The following is a 12,615-nucleotide window of genomic DNA, read 5'->3' on the forward strand; positions in this document are numbered from 1 at the left end:
TGTGTGTGTGTGTGTGTGTGTGTGTGTGTGTGTGTGTGTGTGTGTAATCTATAGGTATGTGTGTAATCTATAGGGTGTGTGTGTGTGTGTGTGTGTGTGTGTGTGTGTGTGTGTGTGTGTGTGTGTGTGTGTGTGTGTGTGTGTGTAATTTATAGGTTTGTGTGTAATCTATAGGTGTGTGTGTGTGTGTAATCTATAGTTGTCTGTGTGTAATCTATAGGGGTGTGTGTGTAATCTATAGTTGTCTGTGTGTAATCTATAGGTGTGTGTGTGTAATCTATAGGTGTGTGTGTGTAATCTATAGGTGTGTGTGTGTAATCTATTGGTGTATGTGTGTAATCTATAGGTGTGTGTGTAATCTATAGGTGTGTGTGTAATCTATAGGTGTGTGTGTGTGTGTAATCTATAGATGTGTGTTGTGTGTAATTTATAGTTTTGTGTTTCTTGTTTATGGCACAAATGGTTTTGCATGACTGTTAGCATAGCTAGCTAGTTAACTAACTTGACAAGAGATGCGAAAAGGCTAGTCTGGACCCAATTCAGGTTAATAGTTTATTTTTATTTTTATGTAAGCCAGGATGGGATCAGCCAGCTGCGGCTTCCCGCATGCGCGATTCATTTGCAGTCTGGACGTGGAGGGGTGAACATCTCCTGCTCTGACTGCAGCTGGGAGGGACTGCTGCGCGAGGACTGGGCCGCCTGTGAGTGCTTTGGGATGGGGGTGGGGCCCTTTCACTTCAGTCTCCAAAAGTCTCCAATAACACCAGAAAAAGTCGCTAGATTTGTCGCTAATCGCTTCTTTGAAAATGTGTTGCTAGTGGGGTCTGAATACTCGCTAAATATAGCAACAAAGTCGCTAAGTTGGCAACACTGTTCCTGCTGTCATCGGATACTTCTTTTGCATATTGCTACTAGTTGTTTGAATGTTAAATGACGAGAGGTATCTCAAGCACCCCGGTAAAACACAAGAGTTGCAGTAATGAACATTTACCAACAGATGGCATCACTGTGCCATCTTACACCCATAACACACGTCACCATGAATGAAAATCCCCTGCTCTCCCTTTGCTCCTGTGAGCCCTGGTAGCTCGCCGTGATCCTATAGTGGTTAGTAGTCTGCGTTGTGGCCGCAGCAACCCCGGTTCGAATCCGGGTCACGGCATTGCCATACACAATGTCACGGCATATGGGTCGTTTTGAATGAATAGAGTAGAGTAGAATGAATAGAGTAGCTAATGATATTTCAGAAATGATTGTAAATGTCACATCTTGGCAAGCAGCACACACTAACATCAAAATCATCCCAAAACAGTGTGCCACATTTATAGACCTCAGCTGTAGAATGTGATCTAAGTCTACAACAAATCAAATCACATGTTATTTGTCACATACACATGGTTAGCAGATGTTAATGGTCACATACACATGGTTAGCAGATGTTAATGGTCACATACACATGGTTAGCAGATGTTAATGGTCACATACACATGGTTAGCAGATGTTAATGGTCACATACACATGGTTAGCAGATGTTAATGGTCACATACACATGGTTAGCAGATGTTCTTTGTCACATACACATGGTTAGCAGATGTTATTTGTCACATACACATGGTTAGCAGATGTTATTTGTCACATACACATGGTTAGCAGATGTTAATGCGAGTGTAGCGAAATGCTTGTGCTTCTAGTTCCGACAAGGCAGTAATAACCAACAAGTAATCTAGCTAACAATTCCAAAACTACTGTCATACACAGTGAAGGGGATAAAGAATATGTACATAAGGATATATGAATGAGTGATGGTACAGAGCAGCATAGGCAAGATACAGTAGATGATATCGAGTGCAGTATATACATATGAGATGAGTATGTAAACATGTGACAAATCAGTGTGGTACAATACATGCACCTCAGCTGTACATGACCTGAGTCAGTTTGGTGAGCAGTGACCAGCTACAGCAAAACACCCTCTGTTGTCTCGTGTGTTGTGTTGGAGTAGCATGGCAAATGGCGACCCATAGTGAGATGGTGTGTTGTGTTGATCATGGAGCATGGTTAGTGGAGACCCCCGGTAAGATGGTGTGTTGGTGTAACCAGTGTGATATGGCTAGCTAGTTAGCGGGGTGTGCGCTAATAGCGTTTCAAATAGCGTTTCAATCGGTGACGTCCCTCGCTCTGAGACTTGCAGTAGTTGTTTCCTTTGCTTTACAAGAGCCTCGGCTTTTGTGGAGCGACAGGTAACGATGCTTTGTGGGAGGCAGTTGTTGATGTGTGCAGAGGGTCCCTGGTTCGAGCCCAGGTAGGGGCGAGGAGAGGGAAAGAAGCTATACTGTGACATTGACATGGAGAGTGGAGATTCGAAGTAGCTAAACAAGCAGCAATTTAATATTTATTTAAACAATGCCATCTACGACCAGTTAAAACGACCAGGAAGACCAAGACATCGTAGTAAGGTAATATAACTGTTAGTATTAGAAAATCCATGTTTCTTGTTTGTGGCACAAATCAAATCAAATCCAGAATTTTAGAATTTTGCAAATTTAGGGTTAAAAATAAAAACAGAAATACCTTATTTACATGAGCTCCACCTGTGGTAAATTCAATTGATTGGACATGATCTGGAAAGGCACATACCTGTCTATATAAAGGCACACACCTGTCTATATAAAGGCTCACACCTGTCTATATAAAGGCACACACCTGTCTATATAAAGGTCACACCTGTCTATATAAAGGTCCCACACCTGTCTATATAAAGGCACACACCTGTCTATATAAAGGCACACACCTGTCTATATAAAGGCACCTGTCTATATAAAGGTCCCACACCTGTCTATATAAAGGCACACACCTGTCTATATAAAGGTCCCACACCTGTCTATATAAAGGCACACACCTGTCTATATAAAGGCACACACCTGTCTATATAAAGGCACACACCTGTCTATATAAAGGCACACACCTGTATATATAAAGGCACACACCTGTCTATATAAAGGCACACACCTGTATATATAAAGGCACACACCTGTCTATATAAAGGCACACACCTGTCTATATAAAGGTCCCACACCTGTCTATATAAAGGCACCTGTCTATATAAAGGTCCCACACCTGTCTATATAAAGGCACACACCTGTCTATATAAAGGTCCCACACCTGTCTATATAAAGGCACACACCTGTCTATATAAAGGCACACACCTGTCTATATAAAGGCACACACCTGTCTATATAAAGGCACACACCTGTATATATAAAGGCACACACCTGTCTATATAAAGGCACACACCTGTATATATAAAGGCACACACCTGTCTATATAAAGGCACACACCTGTCTATATAAAGGCACACACCTGTATATATAAAGGTCACACCTGTCTATATAAAGGCACACACCTGTCTATATAAAGGCACACACCTGTCTATATAAAGGCACACACCTGTATATATAAAGGCACACACCTGTCTATATAAAGGCACACACCTGTCTATATAAAGGCACACACCTGTATATATAAAGGCACACACCTGTCTATATAAAGGCACACACCTGTCTATATAAAGGCACACACCTGTCTATATAAAGGCACACACCTGTATATATAAAGGTCACACCTGTCTATATAAAGGCACACACCTGTCTATATAAAGGCACACACCTGTCTATATAAAGGTCCCACACCTGTCTATATAAAGGCACACACCTGTCTATATAAAGGCACACACCTGTCTATATAAAGGCACACACCTGTCTATATAAAGGTCACACCTGTCTATATAAAGGTCCCACACCTGTCTATATAAAGGCACACACCTGTCTATATAAAGGCACACACCTGTCTATATAAAGGAACACACCTGTCTATATAAAGGCACACACCTGTCTATATAAAGGCACACACCTGTCTATATAAAGGCACACACCTGTCTATATAAAGGTCCCACACCTGTCTATATAAAGGTCACACCTGTCTATATAAAGGCACACACCTGTCTATATAAAGGCACACACCTGTCTATATAAAGGCACACACCTGTCTATATAAAGGCACACACCTGTCTATATAAAGGCACACACCTGTCTATATAAAGGCACACACCTGTCTATATAAAGGCACACACCTGTCTATATAAAGACACACACCTGTCTATATAAAGGCACACACCTGTCTATATAAAGGCACACACCTGTCTATATAAAGGCACACACCTGTCTATATAAAGGCACACACCTGTCTATATAAAGGCACACACCTGTCTATATAAAGGCACACACCTGTCTATATAAAGGCACACACCTGTATATATAAAGGCACACACCTGTCTATATAAAGGCACACACCTGTCTATATAAAGGTCACACCTGTCTATATAAAGGTCACACACCTGTCTATATAAAGGCACACACCTGTCTATATAAAGGCACACACCTGTCTATATAAAGGCACACACCTGTCTATATAAAGGCACACACCTGTCTATATAAAGGCACACACCTGTCTATATAAAGGCACACACCTGTATATATAAAGGCACACACCTGTCTATATAAAGGCACACACCTGTATATATAAAGGCACACACCTGTCTATATAAAGGCACACACCTGTATATATAAAGGCACACACCTGTATATATAAAGGCACACACCTGTCTATATAAAGGCACACACCTGTATATATAAAGGCACACACCTGTATATATAAAGGCACACACCTGTCTATATAAAGGCACACACCTGTCTATATAAAGGCACACACCTGTCTATATAAAGGCACACACCTGTCTATATAAAGGCACACACCTGTCTATATAAAGGCACACACCTGTCTATATAAAGGCACACACCTGTCTATATAAAGGCACACACCTGTCTATATAAAGGCACACACCTGTCTATATAAAGGCACACACCTGTCTATATAAAGGCACACACCTGTCTATATAAAGGCACACACCTGTCTATATAAAGGCACACACCTGTCTATATAAAGGCACACACCTGTCTATATAAAGGCACACACCTGTCTATATAAAGGCACACACCTGTCTATATAAAGGTCCCACACCTGTCTATATAAAGGCACACACCTGTCTATATAAAGGCACACACCTGTCTATATAAAGGCACACACCTGTCTATATAAAGGTCCCACACCTGTCTATATAAAGGTCCCACACCTGTCTATATAAAGGCACACACCTGTCTATATAAAGGCACACACCTGTCTATATAAAGGTCCCACACCTGTCTATATAAAGGTCCCACACCTGTCTATATAAAGGCACACACCTGTATGTATAAAGGCACACACCTGTCTATATAAAGGCACACACCTGTCTATATAAAGGCACACACCTGTCTATATAAAGGTCCCACACCTGTCTATATAAAGGTCCCACACCTGTCTATATAAAGGCACACACCTGTATATATAAAGGCACACACCTGTCTATATAAAGGCACACACCTGTCTATATAAAGGCACACACCTGTCTATATAAAGGCACACACCTGTATATATAAAGGCACACACCTGTCTATATAAAGGCACACACCTGTCTATATAAAGGCACACACCTGTCTATATAAAGGCACACACCTGTCTATATAAAGGCACACACCTGTCTATATAAAGGCACACACCTGTCTATATAAAGGCACACACCTGTCTATATAAAGGTACACACCTGTCTATATAAAGGTACACACCTGTCTATATAAAGGCACACACCTGTCTATATAAAGGCACACACCTGTCTATATAAAGGTACACACCTGTCTATATAAAGGTACACACCTGTCTATATAAAGGCACACACCTGTCTATATAAAGGCACACACCTGTCTATATAAAGGTCCCACACCTGTCTATATAAAGGTCCCACACCTGTATATATAAAGGCACACACCTGTCTATATAAAGGTCCCACACCTGTATATATAAAGGCACACACCTGTCTATATAAAGGTCACACCTGTCTATATAAAGGCACACACCTGTCTATATAAAGGTACACACCTGTCTATATAAAGGCACACACCTGTCTATATAAAGGCACACACCTGTCTATATAAAGGTCCCACACCTGTCTATATAAAGGTACACACCTGTCTATATAAAGGCACACACCTGTCTATATAAAGGTCCCACACCTGTATATATAAAGGCACACACCTGTCTATATAAAGGTCCCACACCTGTCTATATAAAGGCACACACCTGTCTATATAAAGGTCCCACACCTGTATATATAAAGGCACACACCTGTCTATATAAAGGTCACACCTGTCTATATAAAGGCACACACCTGTCTATATAAAGGTACACACCTGTCTATATAAAGGCACACACCTGTCTATATAAAGGCACACACCTGTCTATATAAAGGTCCCACACCTGTCTATATAAAGGTACACACCTGTCTATATAAAGGCACACACCTGTCTATATAAAGGCACACACCTGTCTATATAAAGGCACACACCTGTCTATATAAAGGCACACACCTGTCTATATAAAGGCACACACCTGTCTATATAAAGGTCCCACACCTGTCTATATAAAGGCACACACCTGTCTATATAAAGGCACACACCTGTCTATATAAAGGCACACACCTGTCTATATAAAGGTCCCACACCTGTATATATAAAGGCACACACCTTTCTATATAAAGGCACACACCTGTCTATATAAATGCACACACCTGTCTATATAAAGGTCCCACACCTGTATATATAAAGGCACACACCTGTCTATATAAAGGTCCCACACCTGTCTATATAAAGGCACACACCTGTCTATATAAAGGTCCCACACCTGTCTATATAAAGGCACACACCTGTCTATATAAAGGTCCCACACCTGTCTATATAAAGGCACACACCTGTCTATATAAAGGCACACACCTGTCTATATAAAGGTCCCACACCTGTATATATAAAGGCACACACCTGTATATATAAAGGCACACACCTGTCTATATAAAGGCACACACCTGTCTATATAAAGGTCCCACACCTGTATATATAAAGGCACACACCTGTATATATAAAGGCACACACCTGTCTATATAAAGGCACACACCTGTCTATATAAAGGTCCCACACCTGTATATATAAAGGCACACACCTGTCTATATAAAGGTCACACACCTGTCTATATAAAGGTCACACACCTGTCTATATAAAGGCACACACCTGTCTATATAAAGGCACACACCTGTATATATAAAGGCACACACCTGTCTATATAAAGGCACACACCTGTCTATATAAAGGTCCCACACCTGTATATATAAAGGCACACACCTGTATATATAAAGGCACACACCTGTCTATATAAAGGCACACACCTGTCTATATAAAGGTCCCACACCTGTATATATAAAGGCACACACCTGTATATATAAAGGCACACACCTGTCTATATAAAGGCACACACCTGTCTATATAAAGGCACACACCTGTCTATATAAAGGTCCCACACCTGTCTATATAAAGGTACACACCTGTCTATATAAAGGTCCCACACCTGTATATATAAAGGCACACACCTGTCTATATAAAGGTCCCACACCTGTCTATATAAAGGTCACACACCTGTCTATATAAAGGCACACACCTGTCTATATAAAGGCACACACCTGTCTATATAAAGGCACACACCTGTCTATATAAAGGCACACACCTGTCTATATAAAGGCACACACCTGTCTATATAAAGGCACACACCTGTCTATATAAAGGCACACACCTGTCTATATAAAGGCACACACCTGTCTATATAAAGGTCCCACACCTGTCTATATAAAGGCACACACCTGTCTATATAAAGGCACACACCTGTCTATATAAAGGTCCCACACCTGTCTATATAAAGGCACACACCTGTCTATATAAAGGCACACACCTGTCTATATAAAGGCACACACCTGTCTATATAAAGGTCCCACACCTGTCTATATAAAGGCACACACCTGTCTATATAAAGGTCCCACACCTGTCTATATAAAGGCACACACCTGTCTATATAAAGGCACACACCTGTCTATATAAAGGTCCCACACCTGTCTATATAAAGGCACCTGTCTATATAAAGGCACACACCTGTCTATATAAAGGCACACACCTGTCTATATAAAGGCACACACCTGTCTATATAAAGGCACACACCTGTCTATATAAAGGCACACACCTGTCTATATAAAGGCACACACCTGTCTATATAAAGGCACACACCTGTATATATAAAGGCACACACCTGTATATATAAAGGCACACACCTGTCTATATAAAGGCACACACCTGTCTATATAAAGGTCCCACACCTGTATATATAAAGGCACACACCTGTCTATATAAAGGTCACACACCTGTCTATATAAAGGTCACACACCTGTCTATATAAAGGCACACACCTGTCTATATAAAGGCACACACCTGTATATATAAAGGCACACACCTGTCTATATAAAGGCACACACCTGTCTATATAAAGGTCCCACACCTGTATATATAAAGGCACACACCTGTATATATAAAGGCACACACCTGTCTATATAAAGGCACACACCTGTCTATATAAAGGTCCCACACCTGTATATATAAAGGCACACACCTGTCTATATAAAGGTCCCACACCTGTCTATATAAAGGTCACACACCTGTCTATATAAAGGCACACACCTGTCTATATAAAGGCACACACCTGTCTATATAAAGGCACACACCTGTCTATATAAAGGCACACACCTGTCTATATAAAGGCACACACCTGTCTATATAAAGGCACACACCTGTCTATATAAAGGTCCCACACCTGTCTATATAAAGGCACACACCTGTCTATATAAAGGTCACACACCTGTCTATATAAAGGCACACACCTGTCTATATAAAGGCACACACCTGTCTATATAAAGGCACACACCTGTCTATATAAAGGCACACACCTGTCTATATAAAGGCACACACCTGTCTATATAAAGGCACACACCTGTCTATATAAAGGTCCCACACCTGTCTATATAAAGGCACACACCTGTCTATATAAAGGCACACACCTGTCTATATAAAGGCACACACCTGTCTATATAAAGGTCCCACACCTGTCTATATAAAGGCACACACCTGTCTATATAAAGGCACACACCTGTCTATATAAAGGTCCCACACCTGTCTATATAAAGGCACCTGTCTATATAAAGGCACACACCTGTCTATATAAAGGCACACACCTGTCTATATAAAGGCACACACCTGTCTATATAAAGGTCCCACACCTGTCTATATAAAGGCACACACCTGTCTATATAAAGGCACACACCTGTCTATATAAAGGCACACACCTGTCTATATAAAGGCACACACCTGTCTATATAAAGGCACACACCTGTCTATATAAAGGCACACACCTGTCTATATAAAGGCTCACACCTGTCTATATAAAGGCACCTGTCTATATAAAGGCTCACACCTGTCTATATAAAGGCTCACACCTGTCTATATAAAGGCACACACCTGTCTATATAAAGGTCACACCTGTCTATATAAAGGCTCACTCCTGTCTATATAAAGGTACACACCTGTCTATATAAAGGCACACACCTGTCTATATAAAGGCACCTGTCTATATAAAGGCACCTGTCTATATAAAGGCTCACACCTGTCTATATAAAGGCTCACACCTGTCTATATAAAGGCACACACCTGTCTATATAAAGGTCACACCTGTCTATATAAAGGCACACACCTGTCTATATAAAGGCACACACCTGTCTATATAAAGGCACACACCTGTCTATATAAAGGCACACACCTGTCTATATAAAGGCACACACCTGTCTATATAAAGGCTCACACCTGTCTATATAAAGGCACACACCTGTCTATATAAAGGCACACAACTGTCTATATAAAGGCACACACCTGTCTATATAAAGGCACACACCTGTCTATATAAAGGCACACACCTGTCTATATAAAGGCACACACCTGTCTATATAAAGGCACACACCTGTCTATATAAAGGTCACACCTGTCTATATAAAGGCTCACACCTGTCTATATAAAGGTACACACCTGTCTATATAAAGGCACACACCTGTCTATATAAAGGCACACACCTGTCTATATAAAGGCACACACCTGTCTATATAAAGGCACACACCTGTCTATATAAAGGCACACACCTGTCTATATAAAGGCACACACCTGTCTATATAAAGGTACACACCTGTCTATATAAAGGTCCCACACCTGTCTATATAAAGGCACACACCTGTCTATATAAAGGTCACACACCTGTCTATATAAAGGCACACACCTGTCTATATAAAGGCACACACCTGTCTATATAAAGGCACACACCTGTCTATATAAAGGCACACACCTGTCTATATAAAGGCACACACCTGTCTATATAAAGGCACACACCTGTCTATATAAAGGTCCCACACCTGTCTATATAAAGGCACACACCTGTCTATATAAAGGCACACACCTGTCTATATAAAGGCACACACCTGTCTATATAAAGGTCCCACACCTGTCTATATAAAGGCACACACCTGTCTATATAAAGGCACACACCTGTCTATATAAAGGTCCCACACCTGTCTATATAAAGGCACCTGTCTATATAAAGGCACACACCTGTCTATATAAAGGCACACACCTGTCTATATAAAGGCACACACCTGTCTATATAAAGGTCCCACACCTGTCTATATAAAGGCACACACCTGTCTATATAAAGGCACACACCTGTCTATATAAAGGCACACACCTGTCTATATAAAGGCACACACCTGTCTATATAAAGGCACACACCTGTCTATATAAAGGCACACACCTGTCTATATAAAGGCTCACACCTGTCTATATAAAGGCACCTGTCTATATAAAGGCTCACACCTGTCTATATAAAGGCTCACACCTGTCTATATAAAGGCACACACCTGTCTATATAAAGGTCACACCTGTCTATATAAAGGCTCACTCCTGTCTATATAAAGGTACACACCTGTCTATATAAAGGCACACACCTGTCTATATAAAGGCACCTGTCTATATAAAGGCACCTGTCTATATAAAGGCTCACACCTGTCTATATAAAGGCTCACACCTGTCTATATAAAGGCACACACCTGTCTATATAAAGGTCACACCTGTCTATATAAAGGCACACACCTGTCTATATAAAGGCACACACCTGTCTATATAAAGGCACACACCTGTCTATATAAAGGCACACACCTGTCTATATAAAGGCACACACCTGTCTATATAAAGGCTCACACCTGTCTATATAAAGGCACACACCTGTCTATATAAAGGCACACAACTGTCTATATAAAGGCACACACCTGTCTATATAAAGGCACACACCTGTCTATATAAAGGCACACACCTGTCTATATAAAGGCACACACCTGTCTATATAAAGGCACACACCTGTCTATATAAAGGTCACACCTGTCTATATAAAGGCTCACACCTGTCTATATAAAGGTACACACCTGTCTATATAAAGGCACACACCTGTCTATATAAAGGCACACACCTGTCTATATAAAGGCACACACCTGTCTATATAAAGGCACACACCTGTCTATATAAAGGCACACACCTGTCTATATAAAGGCACACACCTGTCTATATAAAGGTACACACCTGTCTATATAAAGGCACACACCTGTCTATATAAAGGTACACACCTGTCTATATAAAGGCACACACCTGTCTATATAAAGGCACACACCTGTCTATATAAAGGCACACACCTGTCTATATAAAGGCACACACCTGTCTATATAAAGGCTCACACCTGTCTATATAAAGGCACACACCTGTCTATATAAAGGCACACACCTGTCTATATAAAGGCACACACCTGTCTATATAAAGGCACACACCTGTCTATATAAAGGCACACACCTGTCTATATAAAGGCACACACCTGTCTATATAAAGGCTCACACCTGTCTATATAAAGGCACACACCTGTCTATATAAAGGCACACACCTGTCTATATAAAGGCACACACCTGTCTATATAAAGGCTCACACCTGTCTATATAAAGGCACACACCTGTCTATATAAAGGCACACACCTGTCTATATAAAGGCACACACCTGTCTATATAAAGGCACACACCTGTCTATATAAAGGCACACACCTGTCTATATAAAGGCACACACCTGTCTATATAAAGGCTCACACCTGTCTATATAAAGGCACACACCTGTCTATATAAAGGCACACACCTGTCTATATAAAGGCACACACCTGTCTATATAAAGGCACACACCTGTCTATATAAAGGCACACACCTGTATATATAAAGGCACACACCTGTCTATATAAAGGCACACACCTGTATATATAAAGGCACACACCTGTCTATATAAAGGCACACACCTGTCTATATAAAGGCACACACCTGTCTATATAAAGGCACACACCTGTCTATATAAAGGCACACACCTGTCTATATAAAGGCACACACCTGTCTATATAAAGGTCACACAGCTGACAGTGGATGTCAGAGCAAAAACCAAGCCATGAGGTCGAAGGAATTGTCCGTAGAGCTCCGAGACA

At 40.9% G+C, this 12,615-nt stretch overlaps 1 non-coding gene across 1 annotated transcript; it reads left to right on the forward strand.

Annotated features, from left to right (window-relative positions):
• Positions 1–1,090: 1,090 nt before the first annotated feature.
• trnah-gug lies at positions 1,091–1,162 on the forward strand. The gene has a single exon. It is a non-coding gene; the product is annotated as a tRNA-His (tRNA).
• The last annotated feature ends 11,453 nt before the right edge of the window (positions 1,163–12,615 follow it).

Source organism: Oncorhynchus tshawytscha, linkage group LG15 (genome assembly GCF_018296145.1).
Source record: "Oncorhynchus tshawytscha isolate Ot180627B linkage group LG15, Otsh_v2.0, whole genome shotgun sequence".
NCBI classification, from domain to species: Eukaryota; Metazoa; Chordata; class Actinopteri; order Salmoniformes; family Salmonidae; genus Oncorhynchus; species Oncorhynchus tshawytscha.